The sequence below is a fragment of the Panthera onca genome, chromosome A3, assembly GCF_046562875.1.
Source record: "Panthera onca isolate mPanOnc1 chromosome A3, mPanOnc1 haplotype 2, whole genome shotgun sequence".
Classification (NCBI taxonomy): Eukaryota; Metazoa; Chordata; class Mammalia; order Carnivora; family Felidae; genus Panthera; species Panthera onca.
The window spans coordinates 88640393-88667099 of NC_138341.1; positions in this window are offsets into that span (position 1 = coordinate 88640393).

A 26707-nucleotide genomic window follows, 5' to 3' on the forward strand; every position below is an offset into this window, starting at 1 on the left:
TTAATGCAGCCTAGCTCACTTCTGTGAGCTGAGATTTTGATTACTCCATTTCCAAGGCTCTCCTTACAAAACAGAACCACTGTGGGGGATCAGGCACTATGGCCCTGCCACCTCTGGTTCAGGCCTACCCTAGAAGGCAGATGCAGGTGGAGGCCTAGAGCCATGTCCCATGGGAGTTGTTTCCTGTTCTCTGTCTCTAGAGGGGGTGAACTGCAGAGGAGAAAGAGATTGGAGTCCAGGGAACAAGGACACAGGGAAGGGGGACCTGGAACACTGGGGGGGGGGCAAGCAGGAGGCTCATGAAAATAGTGTCTGGAGGAAGAAGGGTGAAGAAAGCAACAAGCCAGCAGACAGGGTGAGGTTCCAGCAGAGCAAAAGGAAGCATGCTTGCTTGAGCTGGGTAAGCACATTCTCAACATTCCTCCCCTGCCCAGCTGTGTGTATTTCACTGAGCCAGAGCCAGGCCAGATGGCCCTCAACCCTGCCACACTGTCCTCCCAAATACATTGTAAGTAGCTTGTTTGACATGTCAGGGCCTTCTGGGAGGAACTGACCACTATGGTTACTTGGGCTCATTCTTGGGCCATCTTTTTTTAAAATTCTTTTAATGTTTACTTACTTTTGAGAGAAAGAGAGAGAGAGAAAGTGAGCAGGGGAGGGACAGAGAGAGAGAAGGAGACACAGAATCTGAAGCAGGCTCCAGGCTCTGAGCTGTCAGCACAGAGCCTGTCATGGGACTCGAACTCATGAACCGTGAGGTCATGACCTGAGCTGAAGTCGGACACTCAACTGACTGAGCCACCCAGGTACCCCTTTTGGCCCATCTTAAGCAACTGAGGAATCATTCTCAAAACGAGCAGGGGCTTAGGTGAAACCTCTGCTCTGTACAGATCACATTGTTAACAGCCAATAAACAGTAATGGTTAATGATTGCTCAGAAGCCTGCCCATGAGAAGAGGGTATACAAACGAAAAGTCATGGAGAAAATGACAGAAAAGTAAAGAGGAACATTTAAAGAAGGCAGACGATGGGGTGAGAATACAGTTAGGTGAGTCTGAAACTTGTTAGAAGCTGTCAGCCTAAGTCTTTGTGGAGTTTCTTTGCCAAATAACTTCCCTAAATCAGACTCTCCAGAGGAGCTGGCTTGGGTTGGCACATGTCTGTTACTTATAAGAATTGCAGTTTTGTTATGTGTGAGAACACGGAATAATTTGTAACATCAGGGGGCCTCAGCCTTTTTAGGTATGACAGTCATCTTCTTTCTCACCTTTTCACCACTTGTAACAGTGAAATATAACTAACTAGTATAAAGGAAAGTGCATTAAAATATGAGTGTTGACTTCTGGTTCTTCCCAAATGGACTGGTCCCATTCCTCACAAGCTCTTCTTCATACACTCCCAAAGCCCTGGATATAACAAAACAAACAAGCAAAGAAAGACTCTGAAAGGTGGGAAGAAGAAGGCAGAAAGCCTAGAGATCTCAGGACGTAAAGAATTACATGACACTGACTTTCTCAGGTTTCTTGATCACTCCCACATATCATAGACAGGGCACTGCAGAAGCCTCCAACCAGAAATCACTGACAAGCACAGACAAAAAGGCTCTAAGAAAAGCATGTTTCCCTGGTCAAAGGACAGGGAAAAGGGTGGCCTGAAAACAAAAGGAAATCTTTTTGGCAATATTCACATACTCCAACAAAGCACTAGTGAACTGAACAGGGAAGGTCCAGCCCCACCTGCCCCTGTTCTACCAACAGAAGTTGGCTGAGGTACTTCTACTCCACACTCCAGTGGTGTGGACACCTGAGCTGGGAGCTGGGAGCTGGGAGCTGACCCTCCATCCTCTGGCAGAGAAAATCCAAATAGGATAAACAGAAAGAAATCATAAACTCCTTAACATCAAAATTACATGTATGACCATACACAAAAATAAATTCAAATGGATGAAAGATCTAAATGTGAGACAAGAAACCATCAAAATCCCAGGAGAGAACACAGACAGCCACCTCTTTGACCTCAGCTGGAATAACTTCTTATTAGACACGTCACTGGAAGCAAGGGAAACAAAAGCAAAACTATTAGGATTTCATCAAGATAAAAAGCTTCTGCACAGTGAAGTAAATAATCAACAAAACTAAAAGGAAACCTATGGAATGGGAGAAGATATTTGCAAATGACATCTGATTAAAAGCTAGTATCAAATATTACACTATATGTTAACTAACTTGAATTTAAATAAAAATTTGAGAGGAAAAATCGAAGAAAAATTTGATTCATAAAAAAATGATCTTTTTCCAGATTTCAAGGACACAGAAATTTATGAAGGGTAGTATTTAAAAAATACAAAATTACATGTATGAAAACTAAAAATGAAGAAAAATATCATGAAAGAATCAGAAAAACTATGCCTTACTTAAGAGAACATTTCTTCAAATGACAGTAGATCTCTCATTTAAAACCATGGAGGCCATAAGTAAAAGAGGCACACATTTTTCAGGTATTGAAAGAAAAGAATAGTTAACCATAAAGCCTGTGTTCAGCAAAAAATATCCTTCAGGAATGAAGGGGAAATCAGTGATTCTCAGATGAAGGAAACCATAAAGAATTTGTTACCAGCTTAGAAGAAGTGGGTCAGGGGCGCCTGGGTGGCGCAGTCGGTTAAGCGCCCGACTTCAGCCAGGTCACGATCTCGCGGTCTGTGAGTTCGAGCCCCGCGTCAGGCTCTGGGCTGATGGCTCGGAGCCTGGAGCCTGTTTCCGATTCTGTGTCTCCCTCTCTCTCTGCCCCTCCCCCGTTCATGCTCTGTCTCTCTCTGTCCCAAAAATAAATAAAAAACGTTGAAAAAAAATTAAAAAAAAAAAAAAAAAAAGAAAAAGAAGTGGGTCAATTCCTAGAAAACCAAATGACTAAACTCAAACAGTATGAAATAGACAACTGAATAGTTCTATAACCATTAAATAAATTGAAATTGTAAGTAAAAAGCTCTTAAAAAGGAAATCTCCAGATGAAAATATTTTAAGGAGAATTAACACCAATTTTACACAATCCATCTCAGAAAATCAAAGAAGAGAGAACATTTCTCAACTTACTTTATGAGACTAGTATTACCCTGATATCAAAACCAGAGAAAGATAGTACAAAAGAATAAACAAAAAAAAATCCACAAAATAGAATAATAGAAAAGAATACTGCAACAAGACAAAGTGGGATTTATTCCAGGTATGCAAGGCTAGTTCAATATTCAAAAGTCAATCAATGTAATTTGCACATTGACATACTAAATTAAAAGTGTATGATTATATCAACTGATGCATAAAAAAATCTGATACAATCCTACACTAATTCATGACAAAAGCTCTCAGCAAACCAGGAATAGAGGGAGCTTCAAAAAACCTACAGATAACATTATACTTAATGGTGAAAGACTGAACACTTCCCCCCCCCCCCCCCCAGGACTGGGACAAATACAAGGGTGTCTGCTCTCACCACACTTAATTCAGCATAGTACTGAAAAATCTAGCCTTGAAATAAGGCACAAAAAAGAAATAAAACACATGACACTTGCAAAGGAAGAGATAAAACTGCTCTGATTTGCCAATGACATGGTTGTTTACATAAAAAGTCCCAAGGAATTTATAAAAAAATATTCCTAGAACTAAGTGAGGTCAGCAAGGTACTAGGATACGAGAGCCATATGCAAAAACCAATGGCATCTCTGTATACTAATAATGAACATTTAAAAACCAAAATTAAAAACTCAATACTATTTACAATAGTTCCAAAGAAAATGTCAGGCTTAGGCACAAATCGAACAAATATGTACAGAATGTACATGCTGAAATTATGGAATGCCAATGAAAGAAACCAAGAATACCTAATAAATGGAGGTACACCATGTTCATGTGTTACACTACTCGATATAATAAAGATGCCAATTCTCCAATTGATCAGTACGTTGAATGCAATTTTAATTAGAGTCCCAGCAAATAGTTTTGTAGACCTAGAGAAGTTTATCCCAAAATTTATATGGAAAGGCTCAGGGAATAGAATAGCTAAAACAATTTTGAAAAAGAAGAATAAAGTGAGAGAAGTCAGTTTATCTTACTATCTAGTTACAGAAGTCAAGAGTGTGGTACTGGCAGCATGACAGACACATAGATCAACGCAACAGAACAGACAACCCAGAAGATAGACCCACACACATATGCTCAGCTGATTTTTGTCAAAGGTACAAAAGCAGTATAAAGGAGGAAGGGTTGCCTTTTCAACTAATGGTTTTGGGGAAACTGGACTTCCATAGGCAAAAATAAACCTTGACCTAAACCTCATACTTTACATAAAAAGTAGCTCAAAATGGATCACAGACTTAGATGTAAAGGAAATATTTATGAATTGGACTAATCAAAATTAAAAACTTGTGCTCTGTGAAAGACCTTGCGGAGAGGATCAAAAGGCAAACTACAAACTGAGTGAAATATTTACAGATCACACTTTTGACAAAGGACTAGGATCTAGAACAAAGAAATCTTAAAACTTAAGAGTCAACAAACAATCCAATTAGAAAATAAGCAAAAAACATAAGCAGCCATTTCAAGGAAGAGGAAATACAGATTGCAAATAAGCCTACGAAAAGGTGTTCAACATTCGTAGCCTTTAGGGACATGCAAATTGAACCACAATGAGATACCTCTACATGGCTAAAGACAAATGGGGATGACACTAATTGCTGATGTGGGTGTAGGGAAACTGGATCATCCACATATTGCTGGTTGGAATAGGAAATGATACAGCTACTCTGGAAAATCGGTTAGGACTTTCACATGAAAGTAAACAGGCAATTCCCACATGACCCAGCAATTGCACTCTGGGGCATTTATCCCAGACAAATGAAGATTCATATTCACACAAAAACCTGTATATGAGTATTCATAAAAGCTTTACTTGTAGTAGTCAAAATTGCAAACAGAGATACCCTTCAATGGGCAAATGGTTTAGCACAACGTGCATCTGTATCATAAAATACTGTTCAGGAACAAAAAGAAGTGAACTATTGACACACACATCAATTTGGATGTATCTCCAGGCAATTATTCTGAGTGTAAATAGGTAACCCCAAAATGCTACATACTGTATGATTCCATTTATATAATATTTTTCAAAATATAGTTTTAGACCCCCTCCATTTACATTAATATCGGCTAACTTCTGTAGTAACCACACCCTTGTCTTTATTCTTTTTCCATCTACTTGTGCATACTTAAATATTAGAGATTTTTAAAACTTCATGTGATTGGAATCATATAAGATATATTATCTCATATTGTGTTTTGTTCACTCCACACAGTAGATTTATAAGATCCACCTAAGATGTTGCATGTGTAGTTCTTCCACTTTCGCTTGTATAAAAGTCTGTGGAATAGCAGACCATAATTTATTCATTCTTCTCTTTATGGACAATTGGTTGCTTGCAATTCTTGCCTGCTTTGAGTAATGTTGGTGTGAACAATTTTGTGTGTGTCTTCTCATGAGTATGTGTATGTACTTCTTTGGGTAAATACTGAGGAGTGGTTATAGGTTAAGACTACCTGTAAGAGTTTTCTAAAGTGGTTGTACTTTTACATCAAGAGCAGCACGTGAAAGTCTCCATTTCTCCACATTCTAACATTTGGTAGGGTTTGTCTTTTTAATTTTAGCCATTCTGGTACATGTGTGGTGGTATCTTATTGTAGTTTCAATTTGCATTTTTCTATTGTTAAGGAGGTTGAATATGATGGTTAGTTTTATGTGTTAAACAGCCAAGGCTATGGTACCCAGTTGTTTGGTCAAACCTGACTCTCAGTCTAGGTGTTGCCGTGAACATGTTTTTTAGATGTCACTAACATTTAAATGAATAGACCTGTAGTGAATCAGATCATCCTCCATGATGTGGGTGGGCCTCATCCAATTAGTTGAAGGTACGAAAAGCAAAAACTGAGGTTTCCTATAAAGAGGGAATTCTGCCTCCAGACTGCTTTCAGACTCAAGGCTGCAACATTAACTCTTTTTGGGAAGTCCAAGCTTCCGGCCTTCCTTGCAGATTTCAGACTTTCTTTCTCTCTGTCTCTTTCAATAGATGATAGATAGATAGATAAATAGATAGATAGATAGATAGATCGCCTATTAGTTCTGTTTCTCTGGAGAACCCTAACATATTGAGCACCTTTTCATAGGTTTATTGACTATTTTTATTTCCTTTTTTGTTAAATGCCTATTTAAGTCTTTTTCCTATTTTGTCTATTGGTATATTTATCTTTTTCTTAATAATTTGTAGGCATTTATAAATATATCCTGAGTATGAGCCATATGCAGTAGTGTATATTACAAATGTCTTCTTCTATAATTTGTATATTTACTATCCTAAGGCATCACTTAATAAGTAGAAATTCATAATTTCAATGTAGTCCAGTGTGTCAATCTTTTTCTTAAGTTAGTACTTTTGTTTCCTCAATCCAATTTTCCCTAACCCCAAAACATGAAGTACTTTTCCATATTATTTTGTAAAGACTTTACTACTTGTTATTTCATAGTTACGTCTGTAATACAACTGGAATCAATCTGGTGTATGAAGTAGGGGACAGGTTTTATTTTTTCCCCATTCCCAGAACAATTTATTGGAAAGACCATTCTTTGCCCCCTTTTTCTACATCTTTGTCATAAATCAACTGTCCGTATATGCATGATGTGTTTCTGGGGTCTCCATTCTGTTTCATTGGTTTTATCTTTCTATTCTTATCTCTTAATTATCTTCAGCTTTATAATAAGTCTTGATATCCAACAAAGTAAACTCTCTGACCTTGTTCATTTTTCTTTTTGAAAGAGTGTCTTCACTCTTCTCAATGATTTGCATATTTATATAAATTTTAGAATCAGCTTGAAAAAGTACACATACACAAAACCTGTTGGAATTTTTGTAGGGTTTGCAGTGAATCTATATCAACTGGAGGAGAACTTATATCTTTATAATATTGAATTTTCCACCCATGGAAAATGGGTGATAGACATGGTATCTTTTTCCATTTACTTAGATCTTCTTTAATTTACTTATTAATGACTTTTAATTTTCTGTCTGGAGGTGTTGGACATTTCTTGCTCTTTTCCCATTTTTTTGATGCTATTAAATATCTCAGGACTCTTGCTGTTATATCTCATACCTTGTATCTCAAATTTCATTATTTGATTATTTACCTGTATATAGAAATGCAATTGATTTTTATTTTTTTTTTTATTTTTTTTTTTAATTTTTATTTTTTAGTTTATTATTTTTTTTTTGCTTTGTAATTCTTTTTTTTTTTTTAATATATGAAATTTACTGTCAAATTGGTTTCCATACAACACCCAGTGCTCATCCCAAAAGGTGCCCTCCTCAATACCCATCACCCACCCTGCCCTCCCTCCCACCCCCCATCAACCCTCAGTTTGTTCTCAGTTTTTAACAGTCTCTTATGCTTTGGCTCTCTCCCACTCTAACCTCTTTTTTTTTTTTTTTCCTTCCCCTCCCCCATGGGTTTCTGTTATGTTTCTCAGGATCCACATAAGAGTGAAACCATATGGTATCTGTCTTTCTCTGTATGGCTTATTTCACTTAGCATCACACTCTCCAGTTCCATCCATGTTGCTACAAAAGGCCATATTTCATTTTTTCTCATTGCCACGTAGTATTCCATTGTGTATATAAACCACAATTTCTTTATCCATTCATCAGTTGATGGACATTTAGACTCTTTCCATAATTTGGCTATTGTTGAGAGTGCCGCTATAAACATTGGGGTACAGGTGCCCCTATGCATCAGTACTCCTGTATCCCTTGGATAAATTCCTAGCAGTGCTATTGCTGGGTCATAGGGTAGGTCTATTTTTAATTTTCTGAGGAACCTCCACACTGCTTTCCAGAGCAGCTGCACCAATTTGCATTCCCACCAACAGTGCAAGAGGGTTCCCGTTTCTCCACATCCTCTCCAGCATCTATAGTCTCCTGATTTCTTCATTTTGGCCACTCTGACTGGCGTGAGGTGGTATCTGAGTGTGGTTTTGATTTGTATTTCCCTGATAAGGAGCGACGTTGAACATCTTTTCATGTGCCTGTTGGCCATCCGGATGTCTTCTTTAGAGAAGTGTCTATTCATGTTTTCTGCCCATTTCTTCACTGGGTTATTTGTTTTTCGGGTGTGGAGTTTGATGAGCTCTTTATAGATTTTGGATACTAGCCCTTTGTCCGATGTGTCATTTGCAAATATCTTTTCCCATTCCGTTGGTTGCCTTTTAGTTTTGTTGGTTGTTTCCTTTGCTGTGCAGAAGCTTTTTATCTTCATAAGGTCCCAGTAATTCACTTTTGCTTTTAATTCCCTTGCCTTTGGGGATGTGTCGAGTAAGAGATTGCTACGGCTGAGGTCAGAGAGGTCTTTTCCTGCTTTCTCCTCTAAGGTTTTGATGGTTTCCTGTCTCACATTCAGGTCCTTTATCCATTTTGAGTTTATTTTTGTGAATGGTGTGAGAAAGTGGTCTAGTTTCAACCTTCTGCATGTTGCTGTCCAGTCCTCCCAGCACCATTTGTTAAAGAGACTGTCTTTTTTCCATTGGATGTTCTTTCCTGCTTTGTCAAAGATGAGTTGGCCATACGTTTGTGGGTCTAGTTCTGGGGTTTCTATTCTATTCCATTGGTCTATGTGTCTGTTTTTATGCCAATACCATGCTGTCTTGATGATGACAGCTTTGTAGTAGAGGCTAAAGTCTGGGATTGTGATGCCTCCTGATTTGGTCTTCTTCTTCAAAATTACTTTGGCTATTCGGGGCCTTTTGTGGTTCCATATGAATTTTAGGATTGCTAGTTCTAGTTTTGAGAAGAATGCTGGTGCAATTTTGATTGGGATTGCATTGAATGTGTAGATAGCTTTGGGTAGTATTGACATTTTGACAATATTTATTCTTCCAATCCATGAGCAGGGAATGTCTTTCCCTTTCTTTATATCTTCTTCAATTACCTGCATAAGCTTTCTATAGTTTTCAGTATACAGATCTTTTACATCTTTGGTTAGATTTATTCCTAGGTATTTTATGCTTCTTGGTGCAATTGTGAATGGGATCAGTTTCTTCATTTGTCTTTCTGTTGCTTCATTGTTAGTGTATAAGAATGCAACTGATTTCTGCACATTGATTTTGTATCCTGCAACTTTGCTGAATTCATGTATCAGTTCTAGCAGACTTTTGGTGGAGTCTATCGGATTTTCCATGTATAATATCATGTCATCTGCAAAAAGCGAAAGCTTGACTTCATCTTTGCCAATTTGGATGCCTTTGATTTCCTTTTGTTGTCTGATTGCTGATGCTAGAACTTCCAGCACTATATTAAACAACAGCGGTGACAGTGGGCATCCCTGTCGTGTTCCTGATCTCAGGGAAAAAGCTCTCAGTTTTTCCCCATTGAGGATGATGTTAGCTGTGGGCTTTTCATAAATGGCCTTTATGATCTTTAAGTATGTTCCTTCTATCCCGACTTTCTCAAGGGTTTTTATTAAGAAAGGGTGCTGGATTTTGTCAAAGGCCTTTTCTGCATCGATTGACAGGATCATATGGTTCTTCTCTTTTTTTTTGTTAATGTGATGTATCACGTTGATCGATTTGCGAATGTTGAACCAGCCCTGCATCCCAGGAATGAATCCCACTTGATCATGGTGAAGAATTCTTTTTATATGCTGTTGAATTCGATTTGCTAGTATCTTATTAAGAATTTTTGCATCCATATTCATCCGGGATATTGGCCTGTAGTTCTCTTTTTTTACTGGGTCTCTGTCTGGTTTAGGAATCAAAGTAATACTGGCTTCATAGAATGAGTCTGGAAGTTTTCCTTCCCTTTCTATTTCTTGGAATAGCTTGAGAAGGATAGGTATTATCTCTGCTTTAAATGTCTGGTAGAACTCCCCTGGGAAGCCATCTGGTCCTGGACTCTTATTTGTTGGGAGATTGTTGATAACCGATTCAATTTCTTCGCTGGTTATGGGTCTGTTCAAGCTTTCTATTTCCTCCTGATTGAGTTTTGGAAGAGTGTGGGTGTTTAGAAATTTGTCCATTTCTTCCAGGTTGTCCAATTTGCTGGCATATAATTTTTCATAGTATTCCCTGATAATTGTTTGTATCTCTGAGGGATTGGTTGTAATCATTCCATTTTCATTCATGATTTTATCTATTTGGGTCATCTCCCTTTTCTTTTTGAGAAGCCTGGCTAGAGGTTTGTCAATTTTGTTTATTTTTTCAAAAAACCAACTCTTGGTTTCGTTGATCTGCTCTACAGTTTTTTTTAGATTCTATATTGTTTATTTCTGCTCTGATCTTTATTATTTCTCTTCTTCTGCTGGGTTTAGGCTGCCTTTGCTGTTCTGCTTCTATTTCCTTTAGGTGTGCTGTTAGATTTTGTATTTGGGATTTTTCTTGTTTCTTGAGATAGGCTTGGATTGCAATGTATTTTCCTCTCAGGACTGCCTTCGCTGCATCCCAAAGCGTTTGGATTGTTGTATTTTCATTTTCGTTTGTTTCCATATATATTTGCAATTGATTTTTAAAGTACTGATTTATATATAACCAGCAATCTTGCTAACCTCATTTCTTGATCCTAATAGCTTATTTATACTTCTTTTGCATTTTTAAATTATACAGTGATATCATCCATAGATAATGGTAGTCTCCCTCCTTCCTCTCTTTTTCCCTCCCTCCTTCCTTTTTTCTTTTGGCTTTACTGATCTATCTGGCTGACCTCCAGAACAGTGTTGAAAAGAAACACTGATAGAGGACATTCTTGTCTTAATCCCTACTTCAAAAGAAAAACTTCCCACATCTCACTCTTAGGTATGATGTTCAGTGTACACCTTCGTATAGTTACCCTTTATTTGAATGAAATGCTCTGTTTCTAGCTTAAGAGTTTTTCTTAATATATCGTTTATGGAGGTTGACTTTTATCAAATACATTTTCTGCATATTGAGTTGTCTATTTGTTCTCTTTTAATCTGTTGATGTTGTGAATTACAACGGTTATTCTAATGTTAAACGAATCCTATATTGCTGGAATAAATGCATATGGAATAAATATTATGTTTTATATATAGTTATGTTATGTATAAATATATGTATATATGTATATGTATATATGTTATGTATATATAAATATGTATAAATATTATGTTATATATATAGTTTTTATATATAGTTTGATTCTATATAATTTCAGGTTTCTACATCTATGTTCATGAGAGAAATTAGCTCTTTTACTTTCTTGTAATGTCCATGTCTAGTTATAAAATTAGCTGAAAACTATCTTCATTAAACAAGATCTTTCTTTGTCTAGTTTCTGAGAATAGAGCTCTGGGAAGATGGTTACTTTGCCCCAGTACACTCAAGATATCATAAGTGCTGATGCATAAGGGCACTTGTACCCCAATGTTTATAGCAGCACTTTCAACAATAGCCAAATTATGGAAAGGGCCTAAATGTCCATCAACTGATGAATGGCTAAAGAAGTTGTGGTTTATATATACAATGGAATACTACTTGGCAATGAGAAAGAATGAAATATGGCCTTTTGTAGCAACGTGGATGGAACTGGACAGTGTTATGCTAAGTGAAATAAGTCATACAGAGAAAGACACATGCCATATGTTTTCACTCTTATGTGGATCCTGAGAAACTTAACAGAAGACCATGGGGGAGGGCAAGTGGAAAAAAGGTTAGAGAGGGAGGGAGGAAAACTATAAGAGACTCTTAAAGACTGAGAATAAACTAAGGGTTAATGGGGGTGGGAGGGAGGGGAAAGTGGGTGATGGGCATTGAGGAGGGCACCTGTTGGGATGAACACTGGATGTTGTATGGAAACCAATTTGACAATAAATTTCATATTAAAAAAAAGATATCATTTTGTTATATTTTGGACTTCATAGTTTCTGTTGAGAAGTCTTCTGATTGTAAGTAATTGAACACAACCTATCTTGTGTCTCTGGCTGTTTTAAAATTTTTCTCTTTGATTTTGTTTTCTGCAGTTGTATTATTATTGTGTATTTGTATGTATGTCACATTTGGGCTTCTTGAATATGTAGCATTGACACCTTCCATCAGTTTTAACACATTCTCAGGTATTATCTCTTCCAGTATTGTTTCTGTTTATTCTTTCTCTCCTGTTCTTCTGGATCCTGTATCTTCCATATCCTTTATGATCCTTTCTGTTTTGACAGTTTTTGTTTTCTACCCTTTTCTTTATATCCATGCTTCTTTATGGATAATTTCTTTTCATCTGTCTTCAGTTAACCAATTCTTTTCTCAGTGGTGTCATTTCTTGTGTTGAACTCAATCATTAATTTTTTATTTATATTTAAGTTATTTATGTTGACTTCAGTTACTTTAAGTTCTAGGGTCCCTATCTCATGTTTATTTTAATGTTTTATTTTCATATTTCAATACATAGAGTCTCTATGCTTCTATTATCTCTTATTTTTTTTAAAGTTTAGTTATTTTGAGAGAGAGAGAGAATGAGGGAGGGGCAAAGAGAGAGAGAAGGAGAGAGAGAATTTCAAGCAGGCTCCATGATGTCAGCCCAGAGCCCACTGTGTGGCTCCATCTCACGAACTGTGAGATTGAAACCTGAGTCGAAACCAAGAATCTGAGGCTTAACCAACTGAGCCACTGAGGAGCCGCTATTGTCTCTTGTTTTTGATGTCATATCCCCTCCTGTGTCTGGTTATTTTAGATTTTATGATGAACATTGTATTTGAACTTTTTTTGTTTGTTTGTTTTTTGGTAGAAACAATTTCAGCCTTGACCTTATCTTCTTCCCAAGAGCTTTATTTTTCTTTCTTTTGTCAAGCTCCTGGGACACTAACAATCTAAGATTTTCCTGATCCAACTGCAAGCACTGAGTTGTTTCTGAGCCACCCAGGGGACATGAAGTGGTAGTGTGGTCTGTGTGAAAGCTGGATTGCTTCCAGTCTTATTATAGCTGGGCCTCATGTCAAAACTCTAGGGGCTTGCCAGATCCCAATGCTTGGAAAGTCCTGGGCTCCCGTGTTTGTCTCCCTGAAGGTAGGGGGCTGTCACAAACACCCACCAGTCTCTCACCAATCTCCATTTTTGCCAACAACACTAGGGCAAGAGGCTGGACTAGTTTCAGGGGCTAGGCTTGCTGGTCTGGATGTCAGCATTTTCTTGGATCTTACCTTACAGTTCTTGCTTATGTTGTTAGTTTTTGATGTCCACAAACAGATTTTTTAAAAAGATTATTTAGCTTTTATAAGAGTTCCAGGAGGAAAGATTGATCCTAGTCTACTAAAAATAGAAATCCTAATGACAATTTTCATAGTCAATAAATTTACATTACTTTTAGAATGTATGACTATACCAAATGATCACATTCTACTATGTTTAGTAAACTTTAAAAATGAATTTTGTTTATTTGTTTTATTATTTGTATATGGTAATTACACATATATTTGAAACATGGTTATTTATATGTATACAAGTGCTTAAGATACATACAGAATCAGGAATCAGTTCAAAATAACTGTCCCAAATTTTTTGGTCTACATACTAAATGCATGTTACTGAGTAAAGAAAATCAAGGAAAATAATTTTATTATAATTCAACCAATATTTATTAAGTACCTGTACTCAGCCAGACCCAGTGATAGGAGCAAGGCCACTACATTCAGTTGTGTCTAATGTTAAATCCACAAGGGCTCTTGGCCAAGGAAGTGAGTGGAAACTGGAATTTAGACCATGCTCATCTGGCCAAACTCACCCATGCAGGTTTCTCCACCCAGAAGGGTCACTTTTTTCTAATCTGTATGAAGACTAAAAATGACCCTAGCTACGAACTGCCACTACAAAGGTAAGTTGGCCCACAGGATCTGTAGGAGGCCTGGAAATGGGTAGCCTAACCAGACAGGGATAATGTGGGAGGCTTCCTGAATTAATGAACAGCCAAGAATGATTTATAATTAGTGAGTCATTTGTATGTAAATTTTGGTTTCTGAATTACTTTATGGCATTTATTCATTTAAGCGATTATTTCTTGAAGTTTTATTTACATTGTTAACTTGCTTTGCCAACTTTCAAAAATTTTAAACAATAGTTAATACAAGAGTAAACTTTACTGTAGATTACCTTTGAATTACAGTAAAATCCTATGTTTGCATTAGAGCATGTCTGTGAAGATAATGATTTTATGACATGAAAGTATTTTATAAGCATCCACAAGCACAGTTATTTAAATATTACCTGAAGCTTGGCATTAGAAAACAGAAACTGGAAGATGAATTTGATGAATTCTTGATACAGTTGGAAGACTATCAGGAGACCAAGACACTATGCTAAAGAAGTTGGATTTCATCCTATAGTGAATATTTACCTGGGCTTAACCCCTGGAATGTTTTAGAGAGGTCATTAGAAAGATGGGGGCAGCTGGGCCACTGGTTAGGTAACCATCACAGTCACAGGGTTGAATGGTGGTGAAAGTCCAGCCAGGGTAGGGCCACGGCACCAAGAGGCAAGCCTCGAGTGAAGAGTGTGTGAGGGCATTTTTGGAGTAGAATCCTCACACAGCTTACCGTCTAATCAGTGAGAGGAATAATCAAGAAGGAGAAATCAAAAGTGGTTTTTAGCTCTAGGAATAAAAATTCGAATTGTGCCTTAAGAACCTTTGTATCATTTGAAACATAGTATTAAAAAATAAAATTATTTTATTTCCAAATAAATTATTAAAGAGAAAACCCATGATGTTACCTCTCATTATTGTTTAATTAGAATAAAATTTTTAAAAATAAAATTAATGAGATAAATCACCAATTTCAATTAAAAACTGTATTATGGGACTGTCTTTATCTGATTCATTTTGTTAAGATAAAATTTCACATCACCACTAAACTATAAAGTGGAAGAATATAACATATGAGGTTTCATATAGTTCTTTTTTTTTGAGAGAGAGAGAGTGCATGCAAGAGTGAGTGCAGGAGAGGGAGACAGAGAGAGAGAGAGAGAGAGAGAGAGAGAGAGAATCCCAAGAAGGCGCCACCCTGAGTGTTGGGCTGATGTAGGGCCCTATACAGGAGCCCACAACCCTGAGATCATGACCTGAGCCCAAATCAAGACCTAGACGCTCAACCAGTGAGTTACCCAGTTGCCCCAGATCTTTTCCATTCTAAGTCCTGCTTTTAAGTATTTGGGCCAGTTGGGGGGTGGGGATGGGAAGGCAGAGAAGACAGGGGCTGGAGAACAGAAGTATATCATACTCCATGTCTATTCAACTCACTTTTGGGAGTTATTAGTACAATTAAGGCCTGGTCTACATCTGCAAAGCACTAGCTGCTACTTTTTCAATGAAAATCATCCCTGAATATTTCAGTTGTACAAAAGGGTGCTTTCTTTTGTACAAGTAAGTGACACTACCATCGTTTTCAAATGAAAGGGATTTACTGTATTAGATACAGTAAACCAGTAAACCATGAGTAAACCATGGGGGTTCTATCTCCAGTTTTTATTCCAAAAATTTCCCTGCTCTGTTACCAGCTAACATGCTTGAAGGTGTGAGTGTGGGGGAGTTAGGGAGTCCCCTTGTGTGAGCCTCTGATTGATAGTCTTGTTCTAAATCTCAGGGATACCTGAGGAAGCCCGAATGAACAAGAAGGAATGTAGTGATAAATATCTGGAGAGTTTAAGGGGTGAAGAAGGGATAGGAGGGTAGTCAGGGATGGAGCAGAAGGGGCAAGAGGAGGTAGGTGTAGAGCTGTCTCTTGATGATGTTTGAAGTATATTGTTAAAATAAAGGTTACCACACACCCGGTTTCATTTCCAATGGGAATGATATTTTGAAAACATTAAACCAGTTTATGCTTCATTGTTTTTCTACAACCTTTTCCCATTAGCCGAGAGGGTTGTGACCCCAGGGGAGTCGCGTGCCTGAATCAAAGTTTGGGGGCTGAACAGAGACTCTTCCTGCAAGCCCTGGGGGAGCCTGTTCTGGAAGAAGCAGTGCCTGCCCCTTGAAGGCCTGTAGGCCATGGTCCACGTGAGTGGGGTGCTCCCTCTCGGGGATGGGGTACAAGCACGGTCCTTTGGAAAGGAGGTGCTGGAGAATGGGGACTGGTAGAAGTCTGGCAGTGTGAGGGAGAACTGGACGTCTGGGTTGATCTGGTCTGGGCCTTCCCCTTCCCAACATTTGACATTCTGGAAGACTTCTGCTGGATACACGCTCTGCCATGGGTGTGTTTATGGTGACTTTTAGCTTTCTACTCTCTTGGCCTGGAAACAGAGGAGGAGGAAGAAACCTGGAAACACAGAAGACACAACTACTTCCAGAGAGTTTGGGGGAACCTGAAAGACACCACTTTCTACCGAAGCAAGTGTACTATGTCAAATGGGAATTTTTAAGTGTTTCCTCCTGGGATACCTTCACCTCCATCCCCACTGATAGGATGAGCACAGTTACAGGAAAGAAAATCCAAAATGGTGTTAGGTTTTGGCGGTGAAATAATAGGTGATTTTTATTTTTTATTTTTTTACTATTTTTATTTGTGTTTGAATTGGGTGAAAATTCTATGAACATGTACAACTATTTATTTTCCAAAGCAAAGAAAAACAGTGCAAACTGTAAGTCTATGTCCACTTAAATGAGAGAGAGACAAGCAGCATCTCTTTCACTCCTTCCTTGCTGAGCAAGTGGTAGTCTCTCTGGGCCATGGCTCCAGAGTTCCATCTGGGCTGTTATGGGGATGGGGTTGGGGGGTGGGTCTGGGAGCAGTAGTGACACCACCAGTGGACTGCAGGTAAGAGGGAAGAAGGAGTAAGGCAGCGCCTGGGGTGAAGAAAGACTGTCTTTGACACCTGTGTGCAGCCCCTTGCTTGGGGCCAATGGGATTGCCTGTCTGACACCCTAGTGCCCCATCTCCCCTCCAGATGTCCCTGGTCCTCCCCAGGCCACATGATCCCTGCTCTCTGCCTGAAGCATTCTCACACCCTTCCTGTGGCTCTGCCCAGACCAGCCATTCTTGAGGCAGCACCCCTGCCTGCCCCATTGTCCCCACCTGTGCTTGGCCAGAGACCTGGCACCCCACTTCTGTGCCAGGGACTGGTTGTTCTAAAGAATGAATTCATGCTTAGGGCTAACAATCAGGAACTAGTTAATGAACAACTCTTCCGTGACCTTCCGGGGACTACAGGGGCCTTTTTATTTACTGGCTTTTCCATTTTAGTGGGGAACTCCTGATGACCTAGTGAGGTAAAAGGCATGTGGGTGGCTCAGTTGGTTGCCTGACTTTGGCTCAGGTCATGATCTCATGGTTTGTGAGTTCAAGCCCCACTTTGGGCTCTGTTCTAACAGCTCAAAGTCTGGAGGCTGCTTCAGATATTGTTTCCCCCTCTCTCTGCCCCTCCCCTGCTTGAACTCGTATCTCTCTCTCTCTCAAAAATAAATAAACATTAAAAAAAAAAGGAACGAGGTGTACTCTACCATTAAGTTCCCACAAGGGGAGATCTGTCCCAGTAACTTTGTGGGATGGGCACGATTGTCTCCAGATTACAAAGAATCTGAGGCATAGCGGACTCAAAGAATGAACAACAGGAACAAATAAAATCTTCATCCCAAATCACACAGCTAGCTCAGGGCAGGGCTGCAAACAGATTCTCCACCACAGCTGAAGGGAGCCTCCCAGCACATGGTGCTGGCCATTGTCCACCCTGTCCACCCAGAATTTAGTCCTGGCAGTGGACATATGAGTTGTACCATAAGTTTGCCCACCTCTCCTGTCATTATTTTTGAGGACACAGCATTATCCTCACTAGCATTCAAAACTCACTGACGTGCAAGAGAAATTTTCAGATCTCTGAATATTGGGGAAGTCACATGGAGAAAAAAAACATTGATAAAGAATATTTACAAATTCTGTGTAATCTAATTTTTCTAAGTATTTGAGCCATTAATTTTGTCTGCAAATATAATAGCTGTATCTGAATAATTTTGCTCTTCCTTGCTAGGCATGATTTATTTATTTACTTTTCAGTGCTTAATCATATCTTTGGTATTAAATATTAGGCTCAGACTCTTTCCCAAAAGGCATAACTTATAATATCATGGGGACACTAAATTTAATCATCATTGGCAATTATTTGACGCTATCCTGGAAAATTAGCTCACAGCAGCTGCAGACACATGGGGCCCCAAGTCTTCATGTACATTATATTTGTCATAAAACAGCAGCTGAGACCCTGAAATGCAGCCCACTGACCTTCCTCGGGCACAACAACAAAAGGCCTGCACAGAGTTTCCATCATGGTAATTGAATTGCAGGAAATTCACACGAAGCCTCCAGTGTCTGCTCTTTTGAGACCATTTATATTCCTCTTCCATTTTTCTTTTAATTACTATAGAAAGTGAAACCAATACTTTTTGGAGTGTGACTCTTTGGAGGATGCTGTTCTGTATTCTGTAGACATCTCTATAGTCCCCGACAGCTTCCTGCTAAATCATCCCATACCTTAACTTTCCTTGTGGGAAGCAGGAGCAAGAGGCCCATCTTATGCGTAATATGTTCTTGTTTCTGGACCTTGAAAACACTGCCAAAGAGAGCGAATGAACCAAAAAAACTGAACATTTTGTTTCTTTGGTTTAAAAGAAATGGCATTACCAGATTGGTATGATGGTTCTCATTTTTGGATCGTTCACAGTTTTCCCTTTATCTCCTCTTTAGAGACTCATTATGTTTACAGTATTAAATGTGCTCTTTGGGAATAAGATGGAAAAGAAAGAAAAGCTTTTCCTGAAGTACCCAGAAGGCAAGGATTTCAAACAAAGGTGTTTTTAACTACATGGGGAGCAGGAATGTCTTTCCTCCCTGAGCTCATGCTGGAGTGGCTGGAACACAGGAGCCTGTGCAGGCCGCGGACACTCCCAGAATTGACAGCAAGCCAAGCACAGATGCCATCTTTCTTTGCGGTTTGAGACTAGCCTCCTTTTTGTCCCTCCTGTTGTTCCTCACTCACCATTTTCTCCCTAGCACTGTTTTGTTGAGCATGCTTCTGGGAGGTGTGCTTAGGTGTATTTTTAGTGTATGTTTTTCTTATACTGCCAATTGTCTCCTTTGGGTCCATAGATCATTCACAGCGAGCTTTTCTTTGCTTGTCCTGTTTAGAGAAACCTCTCCAAGAGACGACCTCCTCGCTGCATCTGAAGAATCCCTCTGGGGGTTGTTAATACACCTGCAGGCCAGTTTTATTTTAGGTGGGTACTTCTCTTGGTATCTGAGAATAGAGATGTAGCTGAGAAACTCTTCCTTTTTGATTTAATAAGACCTATGATCGGAATAAACTGCTGTCCATATTTATTTCTATCAAGGGACATGGGACACTTATTATGCAGGCACTCAAGTTAGTCCCTCACTTTTGACAAATTGCTTTCCTTTTTGGTTAAGATTTTATGGAACATGGGAATTTAAAGAGCTTTAAATAAAATCTATGGATCATGCCAGTGCAAAACTGTTGCCAGAAAAACATCATAAGAAATTTAGCTTTTCCCTCTTTGGAGCTATGCTTCATGTTAAACAATAAAACCAACAGCATCAGTGCCGACCAACACACTTTTTTAAAACATTTAAAAAAATTTTTTTAACGTTTATTTATTTTTGAGACAGAGAGAGACAGAGCACGAACAGGGGAGGGGCAGAGAGAGAGGGAGACACAGAATCTGAAACAGGTTCCAGGCTCTGAGCTGTCAGCACATTGCCCGATGCGGGGCTTGAACTCACGGACCGTGAGATCATGACCTGAGCCGAAGTCGGATGCTTAACCGACCAAGCCACCCAGGCGCCCCCAACACACTTTGATCATAGTGTTTTTTCTCCTCTGTTCTCTATTCAACGTGTGTGTGTGTGTGTGTGTGAGCATGCTATGCACCTGGGTGGTCTGATCTACAGCTACTAGCCATGGTGGCTCTTGGGACCTTGCAATATGGCTAGTCTAAACTGAGATGTACTGTAAATACAAGATATGGACTGGATTTCAGAATATTAAAAAATTGTAACATATCTCAATTGTTTTTACAATTGATTACATGTTGAAATAATATTTTGGATATATTGAATTAAATAAAACATATTAAAATTAATTTTACCTATTTCTTTTTATCTTTTATATATATTTTTTAATGTTTGTTCATTTTTGAGAGACAGAGAGAGAGCGCAAGCAGGGGTGGGTCAGAGAGAGGGAGACACAGAATACGAAGCAGGCCCCAGGCCCTGAGCTGTCAGCACAGAGCCTGTCATGGGGCTCAAACTCACAGACCGTGAGATCATGACCTGAGCCAAGTTGGATGCTCAACCGACTGAGCCAACCAGGCACACCCTTTTTATCTTTTAAATTTTACATTGTTTTTTTTTGTTTGTTTTACTTTTTATCTTGTTAATGCACATACATGGCTCACATTATATTTTTCTTTGACAACACTATTATGGGCTGTACACCCATTGCTTAAAACCTGAGATTTTAAGGTTTTTTTTAAATTTTATTTTTTAGTTTTTAAAATTTACATCCAAATTAGTTAGTATATACTGAAACAACGGTTTCAGGAGTAGATTCCTTAATGCCCCTTACCCATTTAGCCCATTCCCCCTCCCACAACCCCTCCTGTAACCCTCAGTTTGTTCTCCATGTTTATGAGTCTCTTTTGTTTTGTCCCCCTCCCTGTTTTTATATTATTTTTGTTTCCCTTCCCTTATGTTCATCTGTTTTGTCTACTAAAGTCCTCATATGAGTGAAGTCATATGATTTTTGTCTTTCTCCGACTAATTTCACTTAGCATAATACCCTCCAGTTCCATCAGTGTAGTTACAAATGGCAAGATTTCATTCTTTTTGATTGCCGAGTAATACTCCATTGTATATATATACCACATCTTCTTTATCCATTCATCCTTCGATGGACATTTGGGCCTTTTCCATACTTTGGCTATTGCTGACAGTGCTGCTATAAACATGGGGGTGCATGTGTCCCTTCAAAACAGCGCACCTGTATCCTGTGGATAAATGCTTAGTAGTGCAATTGCTGAGTCGTAGGGTAGTTCTATTTTTAGTTTTTTGAGGAACCTCCATCCTGTTTTCCAGAGTGGCTGCATCAGCTTGCATTCCCAAGGATTTTAAGGTTTTTAAGGGGCTGTATATCTGATAGTCCCTCTCTAGACACCTAATCTTTGATTATAATTACCATTTGAGTTCAATGAGTCTTTTGCACTCAATATGTCTTTTTAGAATACTAGAAAATGTTTGAAGTTCTTAAATTTTTTTGAAAGACAAAAAATTAGCTATAAAGAATTGAATCTACACTGTAAAGGAGACAATATACAGTTTACAGCATTCTTAGGATGTATATAGTTTGTATAAACGTATAATTTCTATGAATCAGATATAGTTTAGTTTTGGAATTAACTCCCCATCCCTTCTTACTAGACAGCATACAATTAATTTAGCCAGGTATGAGTAAATCACATTTTCCCTGCCCTGGTTTTCCTGTCGTCTGTCTCCTGTGTACCTCACTCTGCTTTTATTCCATGCCATCTGCTGTGGGATTCTTGCTTTGTTGTATCAGGACTTTCCACACCAATTGCAGAGATAACTTTCAGTTTCTCTGTCTCCAGTTGCTCAATAGGAGGACTTAAAATAGAACATCTTAACAAATTTCTGTAACTATCTGTTTTCAACAGCATAGGCTCTAAGAAGATTAATTCTGCCTACCCTCTCTCTGCAAAAGGCCTGCTGGGGGTGGTGTCTCTTTACTTATTTGGTTTGTGTCTTAGTTCTGTCTGCTCTGAAACTGTACAATTTGGCAAAAGCTGGCTACTGCTTTTGCCAAATTTACAAAACAGTTGTTTTGCATCTTTCTTGTCTGCCCTTACAAGAAGTCTCATCCTGGGTTTTGGTAAGAGAACAGTTTCCACATTAATTCAAAAATGATAATGGCTCTTGTTTGTTCACAAAGACTTGGGCTCTGCAATGCCTTCTATTTCCCTGTCAAATATCTGCCCTCTTCCCCATCAAGGTCCCAAACAGTTGGTCAAAATATTTATCCAATAAAAACAGTTTTTGTCCCAGAGGAGAATTTCTCCACATCCCTGTGCCTGCTTAAGATGCATCAGAACTCATTCCGGTATTCAAGCTATACTAGAGAGCTACATAGTGTGCCAAAAAAAGTATGCAGTAGGTTTGTTTTAAAATTTTTCCTTGGGTCAAACCAATATCTGGTATATCACCCTTAAGAAAGCATAACACAAGAGACAGAGAGAGGGGTAAGTTATATGAAAGAATGTGTTTTTTTCAAATTAAAAAAAAACAGTGAAGTCACCAACATCCTTTGGTTTCATTATTGTTGCTCAAGAAAACTATGTGATTTTCTAAATTATTATTATTTTTTGAAACTGAAATTTCTGGATTGTTTCAGTACAGCTCAAGAAGATACAGACAAACTTCAGGGTGAAATGCTTTGTGAATGGTTCTCACTGGACCAAGTTGGTTAATGTGAGGCTCAGTTACTGCCCTAGCCTGATTATTATTTAACATTTTTAGCATCCCAAGGAGGGGGTCCTCCAGGCTCAGGATTCCATTGCTGGTTGAAGGCTAGGGTTCATTTCCAGTCCAAGCCACTTTCTAACCGATTGTGCAAGTCCTTAATCTTTCCAGAAGCTTTGGGGCACTTGTCAAATAGTAAGTGCTTGATAAATGGCAACTGAATACGTAAATAATTGAATTAAATGAGTGTTTATTCTTTTCTTGTTTGTTTCAGTCTTGACACTTAATCACCAAAAGTAATCACAAATTTTAATAGTAATGGCTAACATTGGTTTTCTGATGCTCCAGGAATTCTCCAGTTTCCTAAGAAATGTCAGTCCTGCAAACTTAAGTTTAATTCACAGTTTATATCAGTGCCTTAAGCAAGGGTTCAACATATTAATGTATTTATAATTTTGGGAAATCACAAGTTTTCTTTTTTGAAGTAAGCTTTGACTTCATATAGTTTGATTTTCTAAAGCAGCAAACAAACCAATTCTTAATTCTAAGTGTTTCTGGGACAAAAATGTTAAAACACATACATTCCCCAACTTTTTAAAAGGCATTTTGATGTGCTTGTTTTAGCTTCCTTGTAGTTTCTGTGCCCACAGGCAACAGAACTGAGTGCAGCTTCTTACAGGTGCTTATCTGTAACTGTACCAACAGGAAATGGGGTGGGGCAGGGAGGAGAGGCCTCCTCAGCTCGGCTGGGTGTCTGGTTGGTCACCTGGCCCCAGAAAACTGGGACTAGGTAACAAAGGTAACAAAGACGCACCTTTCATCCATTGTGCTGTTTGCTGATGGCCCTAGAGTACCAGTTTCCCCCAGGTTTTCTCTAGGTTCTTGGTGAAATATTTCATTTAATGCTCATTCTAAGTAGCAGAAAGCTAACGGGAATAAGCTCATTAGAGTTTTCTCAACCAGAACATGCTGGTGGTTAAGTCTGTGCTCACTCCCCTGCTGTAGGCCCTGACTGTCCCTGGGCACAACCCAGGTGATCCCATAAGGCACCCTGGCGTCAGCGCTGGGGACATCCCCAGGCAGTCTGGTAGTTTCCACTGTGCCAAGAGTTGCCCTGGGCTGGGGTCCTAGTTGCTCCTCTGCCTCATGAAGTGCAACCTCAAGGTGTGGGCTCCCACTCATGGACTGGACCAGAAATTGCTGCTCAGAAACTACTGTCTGCTTTAGAAGTGATGGAAAATTCTGGGCTGTGGGGGCAGGTCCCAACACTTGTATGCTTGTTCATGCTGAGCACCCAGCTGTGGACGCTGACTCAGGTCAGTGCTTGCAGAAAGGGACAGGGAGAATAGCCATGCCCTCGTGGGTCTGCTGCTCTTGGGGGAAGGACTTGCTGCTGACAGGCAGTCAGGAAGTGAAAATTCCCCAAAGTGAGAAGCATCCTACCTTCCTACGGTTTGCTGTTGAAACAGCAGGCAGAGCATAACTTACAGGATCAGCTTTATTCACTCCTTGGGTCAGAATGAATGGCATCCCCACCACACTCAGCATCAGTCCCATGGCCCTTCACCTGGCCACCTGTGCTGCACTTTACCCATCCTGCTCCATTCCACTTCTGTCACTTCAAACAGCATGTGCACACTCACCCCAGCCTGACATGTTTGCTCCCTGGGATGACTGCTCCATGCCATCTTACAGGAAGCTTTCCTTGACCCACTTTATACACTGTAATCCATAGTTCCCTTCTTACACCTTGCTTCATTTTCTTCCTTGTCCCTTATCTCCACCTGAGACTTTAGCTACTTCATTTATCTCCCATCATTAGTGCAAGGATTCATCTATTATGCTCACTGCAGGATCTCAGTGCCCAGCACAGAGCCTGGCACGTAATAGATACTAAATCCATTTCAGTCATATTTAAATAAATAATACATAAGTGTAGTATGCAAGAATCCATTTGGAAAGCAGGGGTGTATTGGTCAAGGGTTATACTAGAAGAAGACTATCTGATTAACTCCTAGATTGCACAAAACAATTCTTTACTTCTGTCATGGAGTCAACCATCATTCTATTTCAGAGCCAACCTAAGATGGACATTTGGGAACCCTTTCTTCTTCCCAGTCACCCTGATTTTTCTCATGGTTCCAAGTATCCCCAGCAGAGCCCCAGCAGGGATCTCAGCACATCCAGCCTGGTGGACCCTCATGTACCCAGAGGTCAGACTTTTGTGCCCTGCCCCAAATCAGCTTCTCCTCCTCTCTGAGTTTGGGGTCATGCCAGGATCACCAGGGCAGACACCCCCTTCCCTCCTTTCTGGAGGTCCTTTGCCTCTTCTCCTGCCATTGCTCTTAACGGAGACAGTCTATGAGAAATGTCTACTCAAGTTGAAACTTCAAAAGGAAGAAGTTGCTCCTCCCTCCTCTCCCCAGGGGATACTGGGCTTCTATGCAGACTTGCCCACTCCCTGTCATCCTTAACATCCTCCTTTTTCAACTGAGTATAATTTACATAAAATAAAACACACAGATCTTAAGAGTTTGGCTGGATGAGTTTGGATAAATACACACACCTGTGTAACTTCCACTCCAGTCAAGACATGGAACACTTCCATCACCCAGTGTGTTCCCTCCTGCCCCTTCCTAGGCCCTCCCCAACCCCTGTAGGCACCCATTGCTCCAGCTTCTATCACAAGAAGCTAGAATGTCATACACATGGAATACACAGTCGTGTCAGTATTTCTTTTCATTGCTAAGTAGTCCTCTGCTGAATATACATACCCTCATGTGATCAACAGGTGTTCACCTGTTGGTGGACCTCTGAGTGATTTCCAGCTTCTTGCTATTATGAGTAAAGCTGCTATGCATGAAAATTCTTTTTTATCAGGTTATAAGTGGACAGATGTTTTCTTTTCTATTGGATAAATAGAATTGCTTGTTCATAGAATGGATATATATTTAATTGAACATAATACTGCTGAACTCTTTTTCAGAGCACTTTTCCCATTTTGCATTTTCCCTAGAAACCTATGACACTTGGTACGGTCAGTCTTTTCAGTATTGACCCTGTCAGTGAGTGTGAAATGGTATCTCATGGTGGTTTTAATTTGCATTTCCACAGTGGCTAATGAGACTCAGAATCTTTTCATGGGCTTATTAGCCATTCATATATGTTCTTTTGTGTAGTGTCTATTCAAACCTTTTTCCCATTTTTAAGGATTGGGTTGCTTATTTTATTATTATTGAAATAAGGACAGTTGTTCCAGTTCATATATTGCCTTTTAATTTTCTTAAGAGTCCTCCTAGTATTCTTCATGCCTTTGCAGTAATCCTTGTGACTGCTCTAGTACCATCTGTTGTGATTATTTATTTCTTATGGTTTTGCTCCCAAGTTGCTCAATGGTAGACTCTTTGAAAGTGGGGCCTTGGCTTCTATTCTTCATATTTCTTCTTCCTACCCTATAGGCAGAGCTTAAAGAATTCTCCTGGGTGATAACATTTGTTGACCAGCCTCTGCACTGACTCTTCAGCCAGGTTAAGCCATCTGTGCTGTTTTGTATAAGTTGGGAGGGTTTAGGATGCTTCATTCTTAGGTGCAGAGTTTAAAGATAATTGGTTCTCAGAATAATTTGTTCTTTTGGTCTCTAAGTCCCATGAAGGCGAATGTCTTGTTCAACACAGGTGTCCTGCAACCCTCTACTATGCCAGACACGATGCCTGGCACACAATAGGTGCTCATTAAATATCCTTTGGATAAAATAAGTGAATATTCCCAAGAAGCATATTGTGTGGCCCTCTGGGGTCCAACCAAAGGGAAGACTTACAGTCAGGCTATAGATGGTTAATAGAGCTCAATAGTATCCTTAAAAGTCACTTGTAGGAGGGAAGAGCCTGAGGAGAAGAAAAGAGAAAATTGCTGTGTTCCTGTCATTCAGTCTCTTGGGCTTAATCTATTTCTCATCTTTGATTAAAAATCAAGCATATCCTCATGTGTCTTTGCTATTACCCAGTTATCTTCTGAAATGAGTTTTTGAATACCTAGGGTTCCCATAGTTTCAGGAAATACATTTGCAGATGTCAATTTCTGTTCCTACAGTGTTCGTTTCAGAGACCATGATTATGTATGATATGACCTAATTAGTCCTCTTAAATCCACCA